The sequence below is a fragment of the Schistocerca gregaria genome, chromosome 6 (genome assembly GCF_023897955.1).
Source record: "Schistocerca gregaria isolate iqSchGreg1 chromosome 6, iqSchGreg1.2, whole genome shotgun sequence".
NCBI lineage: Eukaryota > Metazoa > Arthropoda > Insecta > Orthoptera > Acrididae > Schistocerca > Schistocerca gregaria.
In genome coordinates this window covers 92234451-92261418 of record NC_064925.1, presented here as the reverse complement: position 1 = coordinate 92261418, position 26968 = coordinate 92234451, and the positions used below count along the sequence as shown (strand labels likewise).

The 26968-nt window shown below is 45.6% G+C and overlaps 1 long non-coding RNA gene across 1 annotated transcript in view; it reads right to left on the bottom strand.

The window, feature by feature from the left end:
• LOC126278470 (uncharacterized) overlaps positions 1–26968 on the bottom strand; it is a 1538296-nt gene that overhangs the window by 1242644 nt on the left and 268684 nt on the right. The window contains exon 2 of the long non-coding RNA XR_007550707.1: positions 18210–18244. This is a non-coding gene — a long non-coding RNA (uncharacterized LOC126278470). The remainder of the gene's footprint in view (positions 1–18209; positions 18245–26968) is intronic.

Genomic DNA, 26968 nt, shown 5'->3' with positions numbered 1-26968 from the left:
ATGTACTGGTGCAAAGAAAAGCAGATGGGCGGCTTGGCCACTCTGTGCACCGCAAACCAACGCACAGCGATCTATATCTCGACGCAAAGAGTTTCCGTCATCCATCTCAGAAGAAAGCCGTTCTAACTACATTGATATATAGAGCAAGAACTGTGTCTGACAAAGACCATTTAAATTCTGAAATTAATCACCTTAAATAAGTGTTTCGTAGGAACGGCTATGGTTGATGGGATGTAAAGTCAGCGTTCTGCAAGAGGAAGAAACGTGAAAATAATTATTATTCGCATGATGAACAACCTAGCGTGTTTCTTCTTTTCTTCGGTTCTGTTTCCAGTAAAATGGGCAGGATCCTTCGTAGACGAGGTATAAGACCGATCTTTCGACCTCCAAGGAAAATCAAGGGGATGTTGCGGCCTGTGAAGGACTGCCTCGGTCTCAGGATTCCTGGTATTTACAAAATTCCTTGTGAATGTGGAAGTAGTTACATCGGTCAGTAAGTCCGGACCATTTCCGATCGCTGTACAGAACATCAACGTCACATTAAAAATAGGGAGCTGGAAAAACCGGAATTGCGGACCATAGTCTCACTAGGAAACATAAAATTTTGTTCGATGAAACAAAAGTTCTGTCTCAGGCCTCCACATACTAGGACTCGGTAATTAAAGAGGCCATAGAAATTAGAATGTGCGATAACAATTTTAATCGTGACAATGGTTACAATCGTTGGTGCATGGAAGCGAGCGCTCGATATGGAGAAGCGTCACAGAGATTCGCCGCGGTTCTTCGATACTCTGGGAGCGATGGCGCCACCAGTGCAGGCGTCGACAACATCTGCGACACGGTGACGTATTCGCCGTCAAATCAGGAGCCGTCCTGGGGCTACATAAGGTCCACCACAGCTGCTGTTTAGCCAGTCAGTTTCCTGACAATGACGATGGCGGTGAATATCGTCGAAAGCTCGAGGTTTTACCAAGATTTGACGCGGCATGAAGTCCGAGAATATTTTATTCAACAGTGCCGTCGCGAAAGACTTCGTTCTCATATCATTCCTCAACAATAGCTGAAGTCGAGAAATAATGTTGTGAACAGCACTATAAAGCATGTACGGAGTTATGGTGAGGCATTGGCGTCGGAAGTTGTCTTTCAACATACCTAGAGATGTCGGTCGATCACGATACACATGCGACTTCAAGTAACCCCAAAGCCAGTAGTCGGGGTCCTGGGAGGCCAAGTGTGACGAAAGTGGCGGCTGAGCACACAATCATAACCAAAGGACGCGCGCAAGAGATCTTTCACGCGTCTAGCAATGTGGGGTGTTTTTTTTGTTTTGTTTTGATAAAACCCCACGTCAATCCAAGCATGTGTGTCAATTTTTACCTCTCTATCTACATTATTCCGTGGCTTATTAAGTTTTCGAATTTATACTGACGTATTGATCACCCGGTATATCGGAGCATTTACCTAAGAAACTGTCCATGTAACAGACCTCTGTGTCGTCCGCCGTGTCGTACATGGGAGATTACGTATCTCTACGTACCCCTCAACATGTTATAGAACATCTCACGAGATGTCATTTCAGAGGCTTCCTCAATACTTTTGCACAAATCCTCATTAGCCTTATACCTATTTTGAGCCACGTGGGGTTTGGTTATTCCTCATAAACTGTGCTCTTCCGTTTTAAGCCTCGTGTAAGGACGACAAACGTCGATAAATAAGTGTCTGAATCGATTACGTTAGGACTATGACCTATCGGGACTGTAGTTCATCGTTTTCCAACACTGTTGCTCGCGTAGGAGGTAGCGCTACCATGACCGTTATGCAAATACGGAATTGTTTGTTTTAATCAATGTCAGTGCGCAGATAACCTCGCCGTTGGGCGCTCGTAAGATCCCAAACCACACACGCACACAATACGCAGTTGATGGGTTCAGGAGGTCGTATTGGACGCCATGCAGGATGGCTCCGGCCTCACGAGTCTAGCGTGTGAGAGGACAGACATAACGTTCGTCCAGCAGTGCAGAATCGTGCAGGCACGTCACGTACCTGCTCTATGTCACGCCATACTTTCTATGGGTGGCTACGTTAAACAATAAAGGTGTTCTACGCTAATTAAGACACAGCGAGTCCCTTTTTATCCAATTTTTTCCTATTAATCAGATTCTATTCTGAATTATAGTAGTTGTTGTATATCTATTAACAAGAATAGAAATTTGAATGTGATAATGGGTCCCTGATGTTTATGATGAATTTTGTATGCAGTCTGAGAGAAAAAGAAAGGAAGAATGTAAAATTAGGATTCAACGTCGTGACAGCATCGATGTCATTAGAGGCGGGGCATGCACTCGGGTTATTTCAACGGTGGTAAGTGAAATCGGCAGTCCCATTTCAAAGGACCATTCTTGTAGTTGGCTAGAGAAATTTAGGGGAATCATGGACAACCTAATCCAGAATGGCCGGACGCAGATTTGAACTGCCATCGTTCCAAATTCGAGTCCCGTGTGTTATCTCCCTCGGCGTGGGCAAACGAAAAGTGCTAAATACATAGCGACGATATGACAGAGTAGGTGTATTTTTTCCTGTGCATCGTTATTCCTTTTCATTGACAAATTAGTTACGCAAAGATGACGTTATACATTAAAAGTAAGGACTTTTTGGTACCTCTTCTCATGTATGCACTAAAGAAGAGGTCTCAGCCGTTGAAAGAAGCCAGTTCCAGGTTGCTGTGAAACAAAACACAGTGGTTGGTAGTTGGAGACGTAACATCATTGTTGCAGGTAGTCTGCAAAACCCTGTTCGTAGATGTTCGCCACTGATGAATCGTGCGTGCGATTAGAATTAACCCACTAAGCATCAGTTAATGCCTGAAGTTAGTGTACCGAAGCACCGAAACTGGTAGCTATTTAATAAATAACTGCGTAAGGCCGGCTTTAGGTGTTCCATTTTATTACATAAGTAAACAGATGAGATCATTCAAAACTCCAGTCAGAAAGATGGATATACAAGAACACATTGAGGTTCACTGTACGAGTAAGTATACTGAGCGACACAGTTAAATGATTGCGTTTTTGAAACCCTGCAATTGCCTCCCATAGCGACCCCTAAGTTTGAAATTTAGCTTCTAGGTGCCTGTAACCTTCCTCTGTCATGGTACAAAAATGTGGTGGTCTGCGACATCATCCTCTGGCTCGGCTCAAAAAACAAGGTGTCGACACATGAGAAAAACTGCCACGGCTTAGAAGTTCATGTGAGCTTTAAAGTGGGCTAATGAGTCACACTGGTACCAAATTTCTCTACAATTCTGCTCAACGCCGGCGTGGACGTGTGATACGATGAGAAGATCGTTACAGCCTTTATTACCCACATTTCACTCTTTCTTTAGACTTCTTTCCGATGCAAGTAAGAACTGCGATCTCCGGCGTTTCAGTCACCCGGTTTCCTTATAGGAGGCAGAGGAACACACCGTTCTCAGAAACGACACGAAAAGGCCTGACGAGGTGCATAAGGAGCGTCAGTGAAACCACTCCCTTTCCTGGGTCGCTGAGCAGAATTGCTGTGAAATATGGTGCCAATGTGACACCGTTAACCTACCTTACACCTCACATAAACATCTGACCTGTGGCCTGTTTTTGCCTGCGTCGACACCTTGCCGCCTGAAGAGCCAAAGAAACCGGGGACTACGTCTCAGGGTGCCACAATTTTGTATCATTACGGACAAAGATTGTGGACATCTTAGAGCCAAATTTCAAACACGCAACTCAGTGTAAGACAATTACGAGGTTACGGGAACCGATACTTTAATTTTGTTTGCTCTACCAAAACCAGCAGCCGGTCTGTATTAGTTGGTCTGACATTATACGGGTAACAAGCATATTGCATGTTTGGTACAACCAGCCTCCAGGTGACATGGACGTACAGGTTAAGCACCATCCTGCAGTTTATTTGGGTGCTTGAGATCTCCGCTGTTCAACAAGGCTCCCGGTTTTATGGAAGAAAACAGTTTACAGTCTTACTGCCCGCTACCGTTGGCACTTAGTTACATCAGAATTACGATGGTTACTTGTTCAAAAATGGTTGAAATGGCTCTGAGCACTATGTGACTCAACTGCAGTGGTCATCCGTCCCCTAGAACTTAGAACTACTAAAACCTAACTAACCTAAGGACATCACACACATCCATGCCCGAGGCGGGATTCGAACCTGCGACCGTAGCAGTCGCACGGTTCGGGACTGCGCGCCTAGAACCGCGAGACCACCGCGGGATGGTTACTTGTCATTACGATCGCATACGTACTGCCCCTATAACCAACGATAATGTAATTTTCGATGTTCTACTGCTCTGTATTAACCCTAGACGGAATCTCTCTCGCTAACGCTGATATTTTTTTTATTTGACGTAAATGTCCGTAATTACTCCATAATTTCTAGCATGCTCTTTTTGCTGTCGTGTTAACGATTCTTGAAACACCACTTATTCCACTCATTTCAGTGAATTTTAATTTATCTGTGATTTTTAAGTGTATTTACCTGTGTATATAAAACGATATGCCTGTAGGCAAACACAGTTGTTCTGACACTTCCCCTGAGCTAATTCTTTCTTAATCATTACCGTGGTCAAGAGTGAGAACGACGCGCGTTACTTTTTCGGTAGGAGAAGAATCTCATATTTTATGCAAAGGTTAGGAGAGCGAGCTGGGGCAATGTTGTGTTACTTTATAAGCCACGCCGAGGGACACTAATCCCGCTTTTACATCTGAATTCAAAAGCAGACTCTTTTCGAAGCGCAACTTTTCAGTAACTTGTTATGAATTGATTGATCTACTTTTATTTGAATACTGCGACAGTTTGCAATTTGGGTCACACTACCATCAGTGTGTCAGTAGTGTCTTACCATTTCTCCTCCATATCTGAGGGAGGATAACATGTCACAAAGCTCGAAAATGGTAACCCAAATCAATAAACATTATAATAATGGATGTACATGTGTCTACATGTACATACACTGACGGAAAAGAATAGAAACATCAAGATTGTTTGTGCAACGTTAAAGAATGTTGGTGGGCGTGTTTCTATATCTGAAGAAATATGTCTATCCAAATTTCGCGCCAGTCGCATAAGGGTGGCGCTAGTGGCGCCACTGTGTGGATGAAAATCATTTTTACTTTAAATACATACTGCAATGGTCGCGATTGTTACTCACATTTGAGACTGAGCATAGTGAGTTGATCTTAGTGAAGGATGCCACTAAAGACGACAACACTCTCATGGTTAACCCACGTACCTAGTGAGCTGATCTTAGCAAAGGATGCCACTAAAGACGACAACACTCTCATGGTTAACCCACTAGTGAGTTGATCTTAGTGAAGGATGCCACTAAAGACGACAACACTCTCTTGGTTAACCCACGTACCTAGTGAGTTGATCTTAGTGAAAGAAGCCACTAAAGACGACAACACTCTCATGGTTAACCCACATACCTAGTGAGTTGATCTTAGTGAAGGATGCCACTAAAGACGACAACACTCTCATGGTTAACCCACGTACCTAGTGAGTTGATCTTAGTGAAGGATGCCACTAAAGACGACAACACTCTCATGGTTAACCCACGTACCTAGTGAGTTGATCTTAGTGAAGGATGCCACTAAAGACGACAACACTCTCATGGTTAACCCACGTACCTAGTGAGTTGATCTTAGTGAAGGATGCCACTAAAGTCGACAACACTCTCATGGTTAACCCACGTACCTAGTGAGTTGATCTTAGTAAAGGATGCCACTAAAGACGACAACACTCTCATGGTTAACCCACGTACCTAGTGAGTTGATCTTAGTGAAGGATGCCACTAAAGACGACAACACTCTCATGGTTAACCCACGTACCTAGTGAGTTGATCTTAGTGAAGGATGCCACTAAAGACGACAACACTCTCTTGGTTAACCCACGTACCTAGTGAGTTGATCTTAGTGAAGGATGCCACTAAAGACGACAACACTCTCATGGTTAACCCACGTACCTAGTGAGTTGATCTTAGGGAAGGATGCCACTAAAGACGACAACACTCTCATGGTTAACCCACATACCTAGTGAGTTGATCTTAGTGAAGGATGCCACTAAAGACGACAACACTCTCATGGTTAACCCACGTACCTAGTGAGTTGATCTTAGTGAAGGATGCCACTAAAGACGACAACACTCTCTTGGTTAACCCACGTACCTGTTGAGTTGATCTTAGTGAAGGATGCCACTAAAGACGACAACACTCTCATGGTTAACCCACGTACCTAGTGAGTTGATCTTAGTGAAGGATGCCACTAAAGACGACAACACTCTCTTGGTTAACCCACGTACCTAGTGAGTTGATCTTAGTGAAGGATGCCACTAAAGACGACAACACTCTCATGGTTAACCCACGTACCTAGTGAGTTGATCTTAGTGAAGGATGCCACTAAAGACGACAACACTCTCATGGTTAACCCACGTACCTGTTGAGTTGATCTTAGTGAAGGATGCCACTAAAGACGACAACACTCTCATGGTTAACCCACGTACCTTCACTGCAAATTTTACGTCAATATGGTGATTTGACCTGTTATGCTGCCATTCATGAAGAGCATTCCAGGCTTGTTTTCCGGCAGGATAATGCTTGCCCACATACTGTTGTCGTAACCCAACATTCTCTACAGAGCAGTATCGTCATATCGTGTTCTACACATGTCGACATGTTGCCTTGGCCCGTTCGATTTGCTGGTCTGTCTGCATTCGAGGACATGTGGGACATCATCAGAAGACAGCCCATCATCCGCAGCTAGCATTAACCGTCCCTGTACTGAACGACCAAGTGCAGCAAGCATGGAAGTCCATCCTACAAACTGACATCCAGCACCTGTACACCACAATGCATGCACGTTTTCATGCTTACATTCTACACTGCGGCGTTTATACCGGTTATTAATGTACCAGTATTTCACACTTGCAATAGCTTATCTCGCTATTACATTAACCTGTGATCTTGTAATGTTGATCTCTTAAACATGTTACCTAAACAAATGTATTACCGAAATTTCATTACATTGCTTTACTTATTTGTTGGTAGTGCGATTTTTTTTCCGTCAGTGAGTGTGTACAGGGTGTCCCAGCTATCTTGTCCACCCAAAATATCTCTGGAACAATAACAGCTATTGGAAAATGACTTTCACCGGTATCAATGTAGGGCTGTTCCCAGGAATGGACATATTTGGAAACATATGTGTTTTTTAACACAAACTTACGTTTTTTAAATCGACCTCCTATAATTTTTCTTCAGCAATCCACAGTATGACAAAGCACATACACAATGGCGTTGATTGCATCGCAATATTCCCATTAGATCCCGAGATATTAAGACGAGAAGTTGACGCTTGAAACACCCGACATGCGGTGCTAGCGCACGTCCTGAGGCTCAGGCGTGTACCCCATGCTGCCCGTAATCGCGATGTGATTGACATGCGTAATCACACTTCCATACTTATCAAGAGGTCCGAAACGAATAATGGTCTGCTGCCATCCTGCTGCGATTACGGGCAGCATGGGGTACACGCCTGAGCCTCAGGACGTGCGCTAGCAGCGCATGTCGGGTGTTTCAAGCGTCAACTTCTCGTCTTAATATCTCGGGATCTAATGGGAATATTGCGATGCAATTAACGCCATTGTGTATGTGCTTCGTCCTGCTATGGATTGCTGAAGAAAAAAAAAAAGGAGGAGTGTGGTGTCACCGCCAGACACCACACTTGCTAGGTGGTAGCCTTTAAATCGGCCGCGGTCCGGTAATACACGTCGGACCCGCGTGTCGCCACTATCATTGATTGCAGACCTAGCACCGCCATACGGCAGGTCTAGAGAGACTTCCTAGCATTCGCCCCAGTTGTACAGCCGACTTTGCTAGCGATGGTTCACTGACTTCTACGCTCTCATTTGCCGAGACGATAGTTAGCATAGCCTTCAGCTACGTTATTTGCTACGACCTAGCAAGGCGCCAGTATCCGTACTATTGATATTGTGAATCATGTACCATAAAGAACGACGTTCTTCATTAATGGATTAAAGTTAAGTATTCTACCAGCTACGTCCGTTTTTCTCAATTCTAATTCCCTTGTCATGTTCCAGACCTCACGCCAGCCTGCGTGAGCTAAAACGCGTGCATTTCGGCCTCCTTTAGGAACACGGTTGGCTCTCCTGCCAGCCACAACATTGACGACGACGCAAAGCCGCGTTCGTATCGATATTGCTCTGATTTACTTGTGTAATGGCTTCGCCACAATCTCCAGATGTGCTGTCTTAATTTTATCGCTTACAGAACCAGCAGACGCTGGCCTCACTGGATGCCCTTAAACAGCTCGTCCAGGTCAACGTGGAATGCAAAACGATGCGGCAGCAGCCGCTTCAGCGCTACCGCAGCCACAACACGCTGTTGCGCCCACTTTTCGACCTTTTGATGCTGCACTGTAAATCTGGACGGAGTGGTCACGCCAATTGGGATTCCATCTCGCCGCCTACAGAATTCAAGGTAACGAGCGGCAGCCTTTTTTGTTATCATCCGTCGGAGTGACCACGTATCGTGTGATAGTCAAATTATTTCCCCGACGCGACGTAGCAACTCTGTCCTACGAAGAAATTTTGTCTGCATTAGATGCATATTTCAAAGAATCAGTCAATGTAGTTGCGAAACGGTATACCTTCTTTCGTACAAAACGTACGGCAGGTCACACTAATCGGGAGTGGGTTGCTACCTTGCAAGGCATTACTAGGGATTGTGCTTTTGAGTGTCAATGTGAACTCCCTTATTCAGATGCTATGGTACGTTATCCAATTGCACAGAACGTTTCTGATGTTCGTAAAAGGGAACAGATTTTGAAACTAGTAAATCCCTCCCTTCAACAAGTGATGGACATATTGGATCGGCAGGACACACTTGACTTCGCTCAGGAATCATTTGAAACTTCGCCAGCAGTGTGTCAGGTTAACCGGCCCGCCAGGCGAGCAGCACGGAGCAGTAAACAGCCCTCGCGCCCGGCCGCGCCGCTGCCGCCAGGCTCTCAGCCACGTGTGTCGCGCTGGCAAACAAATGCAGTGATCATATCATGCCCGCGGTGTGCTACTAAACATTCGCGTGAGAATTGCCCGTCACGCCAACCTATTTGCTTTTATTGTAATAAAAAAGGACATGTTCAGAGTGTTTGCCAGAAAAAGCTCAGATTGGAAGCTCAAAACCGTTCCAGGCCCTTTGCTTCGCGGCGGAATCGGAATCGAACCAAGAATACTCAGGCTCGCGAAACTTCACCCATTGAAATTCATGTAGTTCATTCCACTCCGCCCAGTGCCACTATCTCTAACAGTGACTGTGAAAGTCCCAAAAATAGTGTGCGTCGACATCGCCGGAACTCCCGTCAAGTCGCAAGTGATTATGTACCAGTGTCAGTTCACGTTGCACGAGACAGTCGCTCTTGTCGTCAGCAGGACAATAAACTTTTTGTAGACTTGGACATTAAGGGCAAAGTGATACCATTCCAGCTCGATACCAGAGCTGCAGTTTCCCTGATCAATCAAGACACTTAGTAACTGCTGGGCACACCTCCGTTGCGTGCCGCAAATGTTCAGTTAACAAGCTATTCAGGGCAACGTATCTCTGTGTTAGGACAGTACAGCCTTCTTGCAACATACAAAGGACAAACAAAACTTGTGTCATTTTACGTCCTTCGTTCTTCTTCTGCAGTGAACTTGTTTGGTTTCGATTTATTTCAGTTGTTTAACTTGTCTATCGTAAATCAGGTCCTATCAGTGAACCAGACTGTGCCTTCAGACAGTGTTTCTCGTCTATGTGAAGAATTTGCAGATATTTTTGCACCGAGCCTCGGTTGCGCTAAGAACTATAAAGCACATTTGGAACTGAAGGTAAACGAGCAAACCGAAATTTTTCAGAGCGCGCAATGTTCCCCACGCATTGCGTGATGAGGTCGCAAAAACGTTACACGATTTGGAATCACACGGTGTAACTGAACGTGTGCAGGCTTCTCTCTGGGGATCACCCTTAGTAATTTGGCCAAAACCTTCCGGAAAATTGAGACTTTATGTGGACTTCAAGGCAACAGTGAATCCACAACTAGTGATTGCAACTTTTCCTTTACCCCTCCCGGAAGATCTTTTTGACAAACTGTGCCCGGGTAAAAATTTTTCGAAGTTGGATCTAGGAGATGCGTACTTGCAAATACCGGTGGACGAAGAATCCCAGCGCGTTTTGGTGGTAAACACGCATCTTGGTTTGTATCGATTCAAACGACTGCCTTTCGGGTGTGCATCCGCCCCTGCATTGTTTCAGCATATCTACAAACTGTTTGTGCGTCGGTCCCTACTGCAGCAAATTATCTGGACGATATTGTGATCTCCGGAAAGACGGAAGAAGAACATTTGGCCAATCTTAGAACATTATTTCAGGTCTTGCGACAGAATGGTCTTCGCTTGCGGAAGGACAAATGTGTGTTTTTTGCTCGGGACTTGCCATATTTGGGACATGTACTCAATGCCCAAGGCATACATCCCAGTCCCACGCACCTTCGTGCCGTACAAGACTTGCCTTCGCCGCAGAATTTGAAGCAGCTACAGAGTGTGCTGGGGAAAATCAACTATTATAATAAATATCTGCCGCACGCCTCTTCCAATTCAGCTCCGCTTCATCGCTTACGCCGTTAGGGTGTTCCGTTCGTCTGGACGACGGAATGCGAATGCGCCTTTAGCCAGTTGAAATCGGCGTTGCTTTCCAATACTTGTCTTACGCCATTCGATCCCCAGAAGCCCCTCTTGTTGATGGTGGATGCATCGGATTTCGGGATCGGTGCTGTGCTTGCGCACGATCGCCCTATTGCCTATGCGTCCAAATTGCTCTTGTCTGCGAAAAGAAATTATTCACCGATCGAGATGAAGCATTGGCTATCGTATTTGGTGTTACAAAGTTTCATTATTTCTTGTATGGTCGTCACTTTCCCATAATCACAGACCACAAACCTTTGACATCGCTGTTTCATCCGACCAAGCCTGTATCTCCACGTACAGCGCAGAAATTCATTCGCTGGTCTATTTTCCTCTCGCAGTACCGCTACGATGTCTTGTATCGGTCCACTGCTAAGCACGGAAACGCCGATGCGTTGTCCCGCTTGTCTGTTGCTGAGGATAGGGCATTCGATTCCTCCGAACTTGCTTGCACGTTCATTGATGCGGAAACCGATGACATGGTCGAATCGTTTCCGATTGATTTTCGTCGTGTAGCTACAGCCACAGCTGCCGACCCTCTCCTTGTTCCCGTTCTGCGTTTTGTTGCTACGCAACGGCCCTTGTCAAAGTCACGGATCGGGGACCCGTTGGTTCGCTGGTTTTGGGCTCACAAGGAGAGACTTTTTGTACGACGTGGTCTTTTGCTGTTGCGTTCTGATTATGATCAGTCCAGGGTCGTGGTACCACGTTCGTTACAGTCCTCTGTCTTACAGCTTCTCCACAAAGGACATTGGGGTATAGTGAGAACGAAACAACTTGCTCGTCAGCACTGTACTTGGTTCGGAATCGATGCCGCGATTACGAATATGTGCTCTTCTTGCATGGTGTGTGCCGAACAACAATCAGCACCACCGCGGAAATTCTTTGCATGGCCAAAAGCCACTTCCCCTTGGCAACGCTTACACATCGATTTTGCTGGTCCATTCTGGAATGCTCAATGGCTGGTTGTGGTAGATTCATTCAGTAATTTTCCTTTTGTTGTCCGGATGTCTTCCACGACATCGTCTGCCACCATCCAAGTGTTATCCGCAATCTTTTGCATTGAAGGTCTTCCACAGACTGTTGTTTCCGACAATGGCGCACAATTCATGTCCGCAGAATTTGAGTCATTCTGCAAGGCCAATGGTATTCAACATCTGACGTCCGCGCCGTTTTCGCCACAGTCAAACGGTGCCGCTGAACGATTGGTCAGGACTTCCAAGTCACAGATGTTGAAGTTGAAAGAGTCGCATTCTCGGGAGGACGCGTTATTGCTCTTTTTGTCCTCGTATCGCTCTCAGCCCCGAGATGGTCGCTCGCCGGCTGAGTTGCTCCACGGTCGTCATCATCTAACCTTGATGTCTTTGCTGCATCCGCCGCATCAGGTTCCTGTGCAGCGGCAGACACCTGCTTTTGCTCCAGGCGACGTTGTCTACTATCGCCACTACCGAGGTTCACGGCGTCGGCTAGAAGGGCGCATTCTTCACTGCCTCGCACGCGCTATGTATCTGGTTTTGGGGGCCTCTGGTGAGGTGCGACGGCATCTCAATCAGCTGCGCCTCTATCGTCGCACAGGATCTGCCGCTCGCCGTCTGCTTTCAGCGACGGTGCCGTCCGGTCAGCGCCCCTGGGACCCATCTAATGGCTCGCCTCAGCCCCAGGTGTTACCGACACTGCCTTCCATTTTGCCCCATGGCGACGCGCCGCCGCCGCCACCTCTTCCGCCGCCGCCGCCGGCTGTTCTACCGCCGGCGACGCCCGCAGTGGACGCGTAGATGCAACCGCCGTGCGCCTCCCTTGGTCACGCGCCGCCGATCGCTTCCCGTGACCAGTTGTCCTCCGCCATGGAACTCTTGCCCGCTCCGGACCATGTGTCGTCTTCGCCCGCCGGTTGCCCCTGCCCGATGGAGGTCAACCCTTCGGCCCCTCCTGTCTCTCTACGGGTGCATACACCGCATGTTGCCGTGCACCCTGGAGCAGGTTTTCAGGCGTTTCCTAGCTCCCCGCGGTCCGAATGGGAGGATGCGGGTGGCACAGCCTCGCCTGTTGTTAGGCTCCCCACCTCGTCTCATACGTCAACATGGGGTCCTCCCCACGGCGGGCAGAAGCCTTATCCCACAACCGTACGCCGATTTGCTAGGTGGTAGCCTTTAAATCAGCCGCGGTCCGGTAATATACGTCGGACCCGCGTGTCGCCACTATCAATGATTGCAGACCGAGCGCCGCCACACGGCAGGTCTAGAGAGACTTCCTAGCATTCGCCCCAGTTGTACAGCCGACTTTGCTAGCGATGGTTCACTGACTTCTACGCTCTCATTTGCCGAGACGATAGTTAGCATAGCCTTCAGCTACATTATTTGCTACGACCTAGCAAGGCGCCAGTATCCCTACTATTGATATTGTGAATCATGTACCATAAAGAGCGACGTTTTTCATTAATGGATTGAAGTTAAGTATTCCACCAGCTACGTCCGTTTTTCTCAATTCTAATTCCCTTGTCATGTTCCAGACCTCACGCCAGCCTGCGTGAGCTAAAACGCGTGCATTTCGGCCTCCTTTAGGAACACGGTTGGCTCTCCTGCCAACCACAACAAGGTGCATTTAAAAAACATGAGTTTGTTTTAAAAAACACATATGCTTTCGTTTTAGAATGTTTCCAGATATGTACATTCATGGGCCCAGCCCTACATTGATACAGGTAAAAGTCGTTTTCCAATAGCTGTTATTGTTCCAGAGATATTTTGGGTGGACAAGATAGCTGGGACACCCCGTATACGTATGTTTCAAATATCCTCCTAAACCTCCGTCGATTTCAACCAAACTTGGTACACATATACAACCTGTATAGAACCACTGTGGGGTAAGAATCTACCACCTGTGAAAGGTGTGGGGGTAAAAAAGCAGTGTAGCCCATGGTGCGAGAATAACGATACTTTAAACATCCAGTATTTGAGAATTTACCAAACTTATTGTCACCGGCTCCCCACACAGACTGATGGAACGAAAAAAGTTTGTCGCTTGCCACGTTTCACTGTTCAGACAGTAATACTGACTCAGGAATTATGACGTTTTACTTTAATACTTCTTCAATACAAACTGTATTCGTGGGACATTCTACAGGCAATATTCACGTATACCACTCATTCTACCAGGAAAATTAAATTATCGTACGACACTTAGTTTGTGAGATACTACGTCATAAACACTGATTGCTTGAAAAACAACCCCATCGTGCAAGACGTATAAATTTATGTATTCATTGCTACTATATTTTCCACACTTCTCACAGACAATATCCATATTTAACTCTGAATGTGCCTACAAAAATATATCATTTTACGACACATAGTACAGGAGATATGAGGTCAAATATTTAGATGAGCGATGAAAATGCCATATTATGCATGACGTTTTAATTTATTACGGCTTTGCTACTAACTCTATTAGGAATATTTTCCGCAGGCGGTGTCCACATATGTCATGTCGCTGGTTCTACTCAGAGAACTACATTGTTGTACAACTCCTAGTTCAGAAGATATGACGTCATAAACACCGAGATACGTGAGAAATTCCTGCATCATGCATGAGGTTTTAATTTATTACTTCTTTACTACTAACTATACTCACAACGCATTTCGCATACAGTAGGCACATATACTACTTATATCATCGTACAGCGTATATTTCAGGAGGTACAGCCTCATAAATATTAATCTGGATGGAAATGAAAATGCAGGACAAAATTCACTAAACACGCAGAGGTGAATTATGTGTACAAACAAACGTGACTGTGTTAAATATGTGTGAAATGTGTCTGACATGTGAGTATGTGAACAAATCTACAGGTGAAACACTGTCAGTTCAATTCGGTACACATGTTAGTTACTTCATGTAGGTGTAAGAACCAACAGGTTACTATTGGGGGGAGGAGAGTGTGATGACTTGGACAGGGAGATGGACAGACAGGAGTGTAAAATGGCCAGAGAGAGGAGAGAGTAAGAGATGTGCAGAGAAGGAAAGAAAAAGAGATGTACAGAGACAGGGGAGAAACAGACAGGCAGAGATGGTAGAGCAGGAAGTAGACAGAGGGGGGAAGGAAATGGACCATGAAAGGAGGAGGAGAGATAAGTGGAGATAAGGGATAGAGGGGAGACAAGGAGAAAGACATGAAAAGAAAATGGGAGGAAATAAGTAGGGAGAGGGAGAAGAAGAGACGGACAGAGAGATCTGGAGGAGGGGGGTGAGATGGAATAAGAGGGAGGAGAGGTGTTGAACAGAGGAGGTAGAAAGAGATGGAAAGAGGGTTAAGAGCAGATTGGCAGAGAGAAGGGAAGGTGAGTATGAACAGAGAGAGGCAGAAGTTGTAAAGTGACAAATGGGCGGACTGGAATAAAAACATACTTGGGTTATACCAGATACTTATCCAGTAAACATTTCAAACAGTGTTGACGATGCCTGTTTTTCTCTGTTGACAGACTGCATTTTTTATCGTCATATGGTCCTAGCATCTGGCTATATGATATGCGATGCAACAGGAACACGAGCATCCCTGTTGTATACAGCTCGTAATTTCGACTGCAGGCGTTCAGCTTCTGACGTGTTATTTGTGCCACATTTTTTAGGTCTCCGCGACATTGTCTTTTAACGCAGAGCTGTGTGTTGCCTTTACATCCTGAACTGCGTCAATTCATAGAATAGTCATCTGTTGTTCTGGCTATTACGTTCTCAAGATGGCCCACGCACTGAAAATATGTGGTCATAGAATGCCCACACATTGCCTCACCATCATGTGCCAGCCACTACGATTGACGAATTCTCGCCTATGGCTGAAGTATCGTGGAATTACGGGCCCGAATTTGTCATTCACACTACACTTCTACTATATGACCAGCTGTGTAGGGCCAGTGTTATCACCAAAGTCGATATGTCTCTGTCCTAAATTGCCACCCTGCATACCTCTGGGAGACCTACAAATTAAATCATGTCTTTTTCCTGTTCCACTATCTACGCACCTCAAGTAGAATGTCTTTTTTCTATGGTTTTTAAGTTTGTAGAAATTTGTAGAGGTTGTAGAATATATCCCTAGGCGAAATCCTGCTCTCGCTCTTCTAACTTGATGTCTTGAAAGCCACTGATGAAGCTGTTATGAACAGATGAAACGACAATCGTCCGTCCATAATTGTGGATTCTTTAGTTTCTCTGGGAGATGGCTCATTAGAATTGCAACATATATTAGTTCACCTTATTACATGAATGAATGAAAAGATTTAATTAACCTGACACAGTCCCTTGCTACAGGAATGCTTGACATGTTACAACTACCATTGACTATTAAAGTATCACGTAATGCACTAAATCACAAGCTCTTCTCTTGAACTACAATGTTCAACATGTAGATAGGTACATTTCCATTTGAAATTTGAACAACTCTTTAGTCCTACTTGACGATGCTGTCTGCTTGAGCTGAGGTCATTAACAATGGCAGACGGCCTCCATGTTCGGCTCTACATTGATCTCCGTGTGAATGTGCTGCTGTTATGAGAGAGATAGCATGTCTTCTTCAGCCTGTCCCATTCGTCGTTGCGGACTGCTAATGTCTATGACATCAACGCGCTTTGCTAATTGTGACCCTTAGACGGTATCACAGAAAGAAATCGAGTTTATATAGTATTCTATGATTTCTGAAAGGCATCTGACTGATTAGCCTACCAAAAGCACGACAACATGATGCGATTTCTTGAAAAAAAGAATGCAATTTACCTTGGAGGTTCTTCACTGGTTGTAGAGCCAGGCTAGTATATTGGCATCCTTGCTGTTCGTATTATATGTTAATGATTTGGAGGATCAGGCCAGTAGTTGAAGATAGTATAATTTTCTGCAGTGAACTGCTGTCTGAAAATACTGCTTAAATATCCAGTCATATCCTGATGAGATTCCATTGGTAACCTCCTTGAAGCCATATGAAACTGTAATATCGCACCGTTCACAAAACGCAAAAAACGTAGTATCCCTTAACAACAACTTCTCAAGTTTGAATTAGATTCAGTTAACTCATACAAATAGCCAGACGAGAGAAGCTTTGGTTCAAAAATGGCTCTGAGCACTATGGGACTTAACATCTATGGTCATCAGTCCCGTTGAACTTACAACTACTTAAACCTAACTAACCTAAGAGCAGCACACAACACCCAGCCATCACGAGGCAAAGAAAATCCCTGACCCCGCCGGGAATCGAACCCGGGAACCCGGGCGTGGGAAGCGAGAACGCTACCGGACGACCCCGAGACGCGGGCGAAGCTTTGGTGGTATCAACTGGAATGATCACTTAGGCACTGTCAAAGGTAAAGCAGAGGCATACTTCGGACCATAGTTAGGATACTGGGAAAATGCAGTCAGTCTCAAACGGAGACTGAATACAAGGCACCCATAATAGAACATAGCTCAAGTGTGTGCGACTCGTAAAGAGAACTAACGGGGAAAACTGGACTTATGTAGGAAAGGGCAGCAGGAATGATCACAGGTCTATGCGACTCACGGGAAAGCGTCACCGAAATACTGCTAAACCTGAACTGGGTAACGCTTGAACGTCAATTATACACCGAAAAGACGAAAATACCGTACTTTCTATAGCATCCACAGAGGCAGTTAAGTTCCTGCAGAGCACACGCGAATGAAACGGGAAAAACCCAAACAACAGTTGCAGTGTGAAGCACACCTGCCAAGCGCGCCATACTGGGTTGCAGAGTGTGTATGTAAGGTTAGATGGAGGTGTAGCTGGAGACGTAGACGTGGATGTGTAAACGAACTTGGCGATTAACTCCTAGTGTAATAGACGCTATAGTGTATATCAATTTACTGAAGTCTCTGCATCACATACAACGGCAAGCTGGGTACTACCACAACTCCGGGTTTGTTCTTACACTACAGGCCGCGTCGCGAGATGGCGCTAGCAGAAGAGGCGCCAATGACTGTCACATTTATAATGTCATCTCTCCTGGACGCCTGTGTGCTACTTACGACAATTTTATTAGGCCTGCGTGTTATAGGCAACTAATAATATCACCATTGTTTGCCTTGATGTTGTAACCTATATGTATCCTAAAATCCGACGATGTCGGCTTTAGTTTCGCCGAAACCGGTAATCACGGAATAAAAAGAATTCCGGCGATCTTGGCTACCAGTTTATTGTTTTACAACCACCTAGATCTCTCCTACGTGAGCACAATGTGCTCCCTACAGGAAATCTAAGGTCCTTCGCGGCAGAAAAATTTCTTGCAGAATTTACCGTTTCATTACTTCTTGTGTCTCGGGAGCTACAGAAAGACACAATTATTGTAAGGCTACATACATTATATGCAAGGTGTAGATGAGGATGACAAGTTGATAAGGCCGTAGTATAAGAAGGAACAATATAAATAGTCCTTGCACATTACCTGTGAATCGACTGCCACAGTTTCAGATTCTGCACCTGAAATAAAAGGAATGAAATTGACATACTTTCTTCCACAGTCATGAGTCTACATGTTCACGTATATGAAGGTACATGAGTACATTTGGTAAGCAAAACAGTAATTGTATGTAGCAAAATGAGTATCTGTCAACATAACTAACTTTCTTTTGTCTCTGAGATCCCATTTTGTTTAATTCCCTCATACACAAAGCCGGTAATATTCTTAATAGGAAATAACCTCTTTAACGGACGAATTTTTCCTCGCTAATCACTGATTTCTTGAAGTTAGAAAACAGATAAATGTCTTGCAGTGAACACATAGTGAGTAGTGGGGTGATCACTCTGTTGTAGAAATAATTCAAAAGCCAAGATCGCTTAAATACTGTTTACTGGATGACCGGTTTCAACACACGAAAGGTGGCATCATCGGATCTGTGACGATATAACACGTTTCAGGGAGGGCTTATATGAGTTATACTACATACACTCCTGGAAATTGAAATAAGAAGACCGTGAATTCATTGTCCCAGGAAGGGGAAACTTTATTGACACATTCCTGCGGTCAGATACATCACATGATCACACTGACAGAACCACAGGCACATAGACACAGGCAACAGAGCATGCACAATGTCGGCACTAGTACAGTGTATATCCACCTTTCACAGCAATGGAGGCCGCTATTCTCCCATGGAGACGATCGTAGAGATGCTGGATGTAGTCCTGTGGAACGGCTTGCCATGCCATTTCCACCTGGTGCCTCAGTTGGACCAGTGTTCGTGCTGGACGTGCAGACCGCGTGAGACGACGCTTCATCCAGTCCCAAACATGCTCAATGGGGGACAGATCCGGAGATCTTGCTGGCCAGGGTAGTTGACTTACACCTTCTAAAGCACGTTGGGTGGCATGGGATACATGCGGACGTGCATTGTCCTGTTGGAACAGCAAGTTCCCTTGCCGGTCTAGGAATGGTAGAACGATGGATTCGATGACGGTTTGGATGTACGGTGCACTATTCAGTGTCCCCTCGACGATCACCAGAGGTGTACGGCCAGTGTACAAGATCGCTCCCCACACCATGATGCCGGGTGTTGGCCCTGTGTGCCTCGGTCGCTCACCTGCAAGGCGCCAAACACGCATACGACCATCATTGGCACCAAGGCAGAAGCGACTCTCATCCCTGAAGACGACACGTCTCCATTCGTCCCTGCATTCACGCCTGTCGCGACACCACTGGAGGCGGGTTGCACGATGTTGGGGCGTGAGCGGAAGACGGCCTAATGGTGTGCGGGACCGTAGCCCAGCTTCATGGAGACGGTTGCGAATGGTCCTCACCGATACCCCAGGAGCAATAGTGTCCCTAATTTGCTGGGAAGTGGCGGTGCGGTCCCCTACGGCACTGCGTAGGATCCTACGGTCTTGGCGTGCATCCGTGCGTCGCTGCGGTCCGGTCCCAGGTCGACGGGCACGTGCACCTTCCGCCGACCACTGGCGACAACATCGATGTACTGTGGAGACCTCACGCCCCACGTGTTGAGCAATTCGGCGGTACGTCCACCCGGCCTCCCGCATGCCCACTATACGCCCTCGCTCAAAGTCCGTCAACGGCACATACGGTTCACGTCCACGCTGTCGCGGCATGCTACCAGTGTTAAAGACTGCGATGGAGCTCCGTGTGCCACGGCAAACTGGCTGACACTGACGGCGGCGGTGCACAAATGCTGCGCAGCTAGCGCCATTTGACGGCCAACAGCGCGGTTCCTGGTGTGTCCGCTGTGCCGTGCGTGTGATCATTGCTTGTACAGCCCTCTCGCAGTGTCCGGAGCAAGTATGGTGGGTCTGACACACCGGTGTCAATGTGTTCTTTTTTCCATTTCCAGGAGTGTATATTGCTATTAGTACAGTACCACATACCTCAATGTAGCTTAACATTTATAACCATTAGGATTTAACGATACATGAGACAGAATAGCTGATGTAAAATCTTTGTCACAAAAAATTTAAAAAAAAAACACAGAAAGAGTTTTCCAAGCAAATTGTTGAACTACCAATTGGAATCGGCGGACCATAATTTCTTTGGCACAATTGATGCGGTGCTTTAGAAATCTTGTGCGGCCTATTCACACACTACGATAGGTGTTGTGTATCTGTTATGCTTTGGAAATCACCAATAGAATACTGCTAATGTCATTTGTTGCTCACGTTTTTTTGCAGGGCATGCCCTGCCATGTCATGGTAAATACTTATTATGAGGTCTGACGTGTAGTTGGTCAGCCCCGGCAGTAAATCTTTGCTTGATGATTTCCATTGCCCGCCAAAAGTGTCTTCGTCACGTTTCTATATTCTACAGATATATTTGTGTATGGCCGGCCAGAATGGGGTTTTCTTGGTAACGTAGTGATGTGTTTCCATTACTGTCCATTCGGTGAGTTCGATAGACGTAACGAGTTCCAAGCCGATGGGAGAGCACGCCGAGTGGCTGTGCATCTTGGTGCGCATGGTTTTTTTTTTTCCCTCTGTTCCCGTGCCCCCTTGGTTTGTTTCTGACTCGGCCTTCCTTAATTTCATAGGCCTATGCAGGTTTTCATAGTCGGACCGTACTACGTTCACAATGAGTGTACAGATGGTGAGAGCCTTTTATAGTACGTTACTACTGTTTTAGCGTTTACGATACCGAACACCGTAGTGCCCAGACAGGTAAAGCTCAGCATATAGGTTTCGATCACACGTCACATTGTATCTAAGTCGTGTTATGAACAGCTTAATATGTGTAAGTTCCTGACTTCGATATATGAATAAGGGTAAATTATAACATGCAGTTTTGTATGGCGCTAATATGGATAATGCCTTTGCTTCTGATGTTTTTACTCTGTAATTGACGTACATTACAGTATGTATAGTACGTGTAGCGTGTTTAGTATGTGCAGTAAGTGCATGTGAAAGTATTCTTTGCATGGCTATTTGATTAGCAGTAATAGTAAAGTTGTACTGTAGTAGTAATGAGTGGTTATATCATGGCACTGTGTGTGCACTACTTGGACAGAGCCGGTTGTGTGTTGAAACCGGTTATCCAGTAAACAGTATTTAAGCGAGCTTGGCGTTTGAATTATTTCTAGATAAATGTGTCATGAAAGCAAACTTAAGCAGTAGTTACGACTGGAAATTATTTCCCGTTTCCAATCGCAACTTTTGATTGTTCAGATAGCCCCTTGTCTTGATGCTGAAGTTTCGCTTGCATTCACGTTCAATACCGCAATAATATCTAACCATCTTCCTCGCCATTCCCTGTGCCACCCGCAAAACTATTTGTATGACGTTTCTCGCCGACGGAAGATATGTTCCTCATTCACTTATCTTTTTATTTTCTCTTGTTTTGTCCCCATTAAACATTTCGCCTGAACTCGTATAAGGGTCCATTCAGTACTTCAAGTCCTTTTGTAAAAACAGTTCCTCCCCAAAACAGTCTCACTCAAAAATCAACAGACACAACACATACTACCGGACTTAGCTTCACAGATGGAGATTTACGTTCAAGATGATATCCATGCCATCATCCCATCAATGCTACACACCTTAATCCAATAGTTTCCCTTATTGTCAAAATCGGTGTATCGACATTTTCTACAGACGGTACCTCATCTACATGGTACCAACCTTATCTACAGCCTGGCTGGCAACGCTACAATATAAGTGCGCCAGCGTTGCCTTAATCCTCCAGTCAGCTATTCCAAAGTCGAAGTCCTTCAAAGAAACTGGTTGCGATGGTTTCTAAATAGGGTGTTACAAAAAGGTACGGCCAAACTTTCAGGAAACATTCCTCACACACAAAGAAAGAAAATATGTTATGTGCACATGAGTCCGGAAACGCTTACTTTCCATGTTAGAGCGCATTTTATTACTTTCCTTCAAATCACATTAATCGTGGAATGGAAACACACAGCAACAGGACGTACCAGCGAGACTTCAAAAACTTTATTACAGGAAATATTCCAAATTTGCTCCGTTGGCGAGGATACATGCACCCACCCTCCGTCGCATGGAATTCCTGATGCGCTGATGCAGCCCTGGAGAATGGCCTATTGTATCACAGCCATCCACAATACGAGCACGAAGAGTCTCTACATTTGGTACCGGGGTTGCTTTCAAATGCCGCCATAAATGAAAGTCAAGAGGGTTGAGGTCAGGAGAGCGTGGAGGCCATGGAATTGGTCCGCCTCTACCAATCCATCGGTCACCGAATCTGTTGTTGAGAAGCGTACAAACACTTTGACTTAAATGTGCAGGAGCTCCATCGTGCATGATTCACATGTTGTGTTGTACTTGTAAAGGCACATGTTGCAGCATCGCAGGTAGAGTATCCCGTATGAAATCATGATAAAGTGTTCCATTGAGTGTAGGTGGAAGAACATGGGGCCCAATCGAGACATCACCAACAATGCCTACCCAAACGTTCACAGAAAATCTGTGTTGATGACATGATTGCACAATTACGTGCGGATTCTCGTCAGCCCACACATTTGCACTGAAATGAGGATTGACACATTGTTGGATGAACCGTTCGCAGAAGTGTACCCGTGGAGGCCAATCAGCTGCTGATAGTGCCTGCACACGCTGTACATGGTACGTGAACAACTGGTTCTCCCGTAGCACTCTCCATACAGTGACGTGGTCAACGTAACCTTGTACAGCAGCAACTTCTCTGACGCTGTCATTAGGACTACCGTCAACTGCACGAAGAATTGCCTCGTCGATTGCTGGTGTCCTCGTCGTTCTAGGTCTTCCCCAGTCGCGAGTCGTAGGCTGGAATGCTCTGTGCTCCCTAAGACGCCGATCAATTGCTTCGAACGTCTACCTGTCGGGACACCTTCGTTCTGGAAATCTGTCTCGATACAAACGTACCGCGCCACGGCTATTGCCCCATGCTAATCCATACATCAAAAGGGCATCTGCCAACTCCGCATTTGCCAACATTGCACTGACTGCAAAACCACGTTCGTGATGAACACTAACCTGTTGATGCTACGTACTGATGTGCTTGATGCTAGTACTGTAGAGCAATGAGTCGCATGCCAACCCAAGCACCGAAGTCAACATTACTTTCCTTCAATTGGGCGAACTGGCGGTGAATAGACGAAGTACAGTACATACTGATGAAACTAAAATGAGCGCTAACGTGGAAATTAAGCTTTTCCGGACACATGTCCAAATAACATCTTTCCTTTATTTGTGTGTGAGGAATGTTTGCTGAAAGTTTGGCCGTACCTTTTTGTAACACCGTGTATATGACAGGGAAATCTCAAACACAGCATGAATTTACAATTTTTGTCATGTAAGCTAAGTGTTGTAGCGTTCAACGGTGGAAAGGAAACGAATACCTTTCTGACCAACTTGTTGTAAAATTATTTTCGTTATTTATTAAAGAAAACGAAGAAATCAATATGAAGTTGCGTCTACTCTTAGACGTCAAGAAAAAGGAAGAAATGCTTAATATTAGAACCTCTACGTTTGAAGAGAAATTAAGCATTTCCTTCACAATGGGAATTCGAGGCGACAGCAGTGTGACGGAGCCGGCCGAGCAACGAGATTTCACCACTTTCAAATTGCGATGAAGTGCCAGACCGCCAGGATTCGGAAGCCGACGATCCTATCTAGGTAGACGCGGGCAACGAAGTATAAACCAGAGGAAGAGGCATCGTTTGCCGAAATGCACCTCCGGGGCAGGAGAAGGCTAGTGCGGAGACGTCGGCAAAAGCTTCCGCCGGAGCGCGCGCGGTAACCGCATTACCGCAGGCAGGCGCCTCCTGCCCGCCAGGAGCGCTGCCTTCGCACGGCGCTCTTCGCACCTGTCGGGATTCCCCTCCGTCTGGGGAAAAGAGATTTGCCTGTGGCGTCACAGGGCCGCCACTCCACAGCAGCGCTGCCAGTGCTCTTACATGTGTGTGTGTGTGTGTGTGTGTGTGTGTGTGTGTGTGTGTTTTATTTAGAAACCATCATCAAACAACTCTTACACTGTGCATCAACGTAGTAAAGACATTTTCTCTCAGCGTCTTGCTCGACATCTTTTGTGGACCCTTCGTTTGGGACATAACTATTGAAACACTTTCTTCAGAATGGATGGAGTTGTCGCATATGTAGATGACCTACTAGTAGTAGTCTCTGCAAACAACAGAGCCCAGCTAGAAGAGAAAACCAGTGGGACACCAAACATAATCACACAATTGGGCACCGCAGACTAGCTCAAGACAGCAGACACCAAATCAACATAACCGAAACGCGGACTGAGGAAGGATCCTTCCGTAAAAATCTGGGACACATATTTAACGAAAACAATATGAGACGACCCTGCTAAATCCGCAGGACAGGACAGGTAGTTTATATTCTGGAGAGCAGCCAAAATAAGTGGCTGTCAGTTACACTCTGACATACAACTTAATTACCGGATGAATGCGCCATACAGTCTCATGTCTTAAGGCCAAGACCAGTTCAATTTAAAATCGGCTGAAAGCCAATAACTTAAGACCCAAGTCAAAACCAGAATTTTAAAAGGCAAAAGACCTTATCTTTAAAACAGTTCTTTAATTGTACTGATGGCCCACACAATTTCGCACCTTAAAAGCAAAACAACTCTAATTTAACATCGGCTGAAGGCCCATCACTTAAGTCTCAAAACAAAATTAAATTTTTTAAAAAGGCAAAAGGCCTTACCTTAAAACAGTTCTTTAAATTAATCTGAAGGCCCAAAGAATTTCACACCTTAAGCGCAAAACAACTTTCATTTAAAAATCGGCTGGAAGCCATACAAATACAAACAACAAGAACAAATAAGAAAAGGCAGTACACCCAACGGCGCTCAGAAGTTTCCGAGGGTCGGCCTGGAATTCAAACACTAACGCTCGCTTATGTAAACAGTCGGTAGGCCCAATCATTCTCGATACGACAACCAACCGACAGACAGTTAACGGACCAACCGACAAGATAACTTCCGCTGCACCCGACCACCGCACACCACGGGACTCAATGGAACCACGTAGAAAGTATTGGAACCCACAACCATACATTGAGCTGTCAAACTACACACCGTGCTGGACAGCGACAACTTGATGAGGAAAAACACACTGCCTTAACTTACGTCAACGGCCATGGTAGGTAACCGGAACATTAACGGCCACAAGGCAGAAGATTCCGCTGGAGCACTTTAGTTCGCCAGCCGCGGTGGCCGTGCGGTTCTAGGCACTTCAGTCCGCAACCGCGTGCTAAGGTCGCAGGTTCGAATCCTGCCTCGGGCATGGATGTGTGTGATATCCTTAGGTTAGTTAGGTTTAAGTAGTTCTAAGTTCTGGGGGACTGATGACCTCAGATGTTGAATACCATAGTGCTCAGAGATATTTGAACCATTTTGCACTTCAGTTCACAATAATCAAGTACAGTTAAACTGCACCGGAGAGTCGCTAAAATTTGCCAAATGTAAACACCCGTTGTTCATCGCGGGAATCTCCCGACAGCCGACAACGAAATCCAAACGACACAATGTGAACAGTCGTGACTTGCTGCTAGATTAAGTGAAAACTCAACTTTTGTGTCCAGGATCGGTGAGCCACGGACCTCGTAGCAATGGGAACAGCACCACACACTCCAACCGCGCATAGATGCCGTCAGCAACCCCGGCTAAACTACGCGCCGCGGAGATAGACTCGCTGCTCCACGCCAACGGACTAACTGGTCGCACACAGCAGAGCCATAAACTATAAGAGCCAGGCCAAAGATAGTACAAGATGCGAATATCGATACACACCGCTGCTCCCACTCACGGAGAGAGAGGATAACAGCATAATCACAATAACCGCGGGAGACTAAACACAGAATACGAACCAAGGTTGAAATCAGTGCATAGCATGGGCCAACCACGGCTCAGAATAGTTATACGCTATACGGGAAAACATATCGACGAAATATTTTATTTTCATTAACAAGTTACATGAGATATAGGCAAAGCAGAAAAAAATACTACACAAACTGGCAAAGTATGACTTACCTGTAGGTGTCTACAGACAACCTTCTCCAATTACACGAATATATACCACTATGTACTCTCCGAATCAGTACTCTTCCTTGCAACCAGAATATGGAACACCGATTAACTCTTGTCACAACCAGAAAATCGTGTTAGGCGAGGGTGTCCACCTTAGACTGTCCAGGGGAGCTTGGCACCATGTCAGTGATACCACTGTGTGTTGTGTTCCCAATATAACCGATTGCTATTGCTATCACAAATCGAGCTGCAGCGCACTGGTTAGACACAGGTGGTCCTGATCAGGTAAAACTAATAACCGTTGTATACATTAATGACAAGCACGAAGTTAAACTTTTGCGACTGGAGGCCTAGCAAGGTGATTGGGACATCAGCGATGAGAGACGAACAATCTATATATTTTTCGCTGGAATCTCGCCATATAGCCATGGTGCACTTCTTAACTGGACACGGACCCTATACCACGCTCTTATATCTCCTAAGTGAAATAGTATACATAGGAAATTATAGAACTCCAGACGTCACCTATACGCCTTATATGCTCTGAATGCCAAATATACGAAGCCATATGGAACGTTGCTCAATAATCTGAAGAAAGTAGCAGACGAAATTTCTGAAACAACTTACAAAAATGAATATGTAAGTAACAGATCATACAGAGAGCAACTCGTAACAGCAGAACTAGACAATCGATAGTGTAAAAGAAAAAGAAG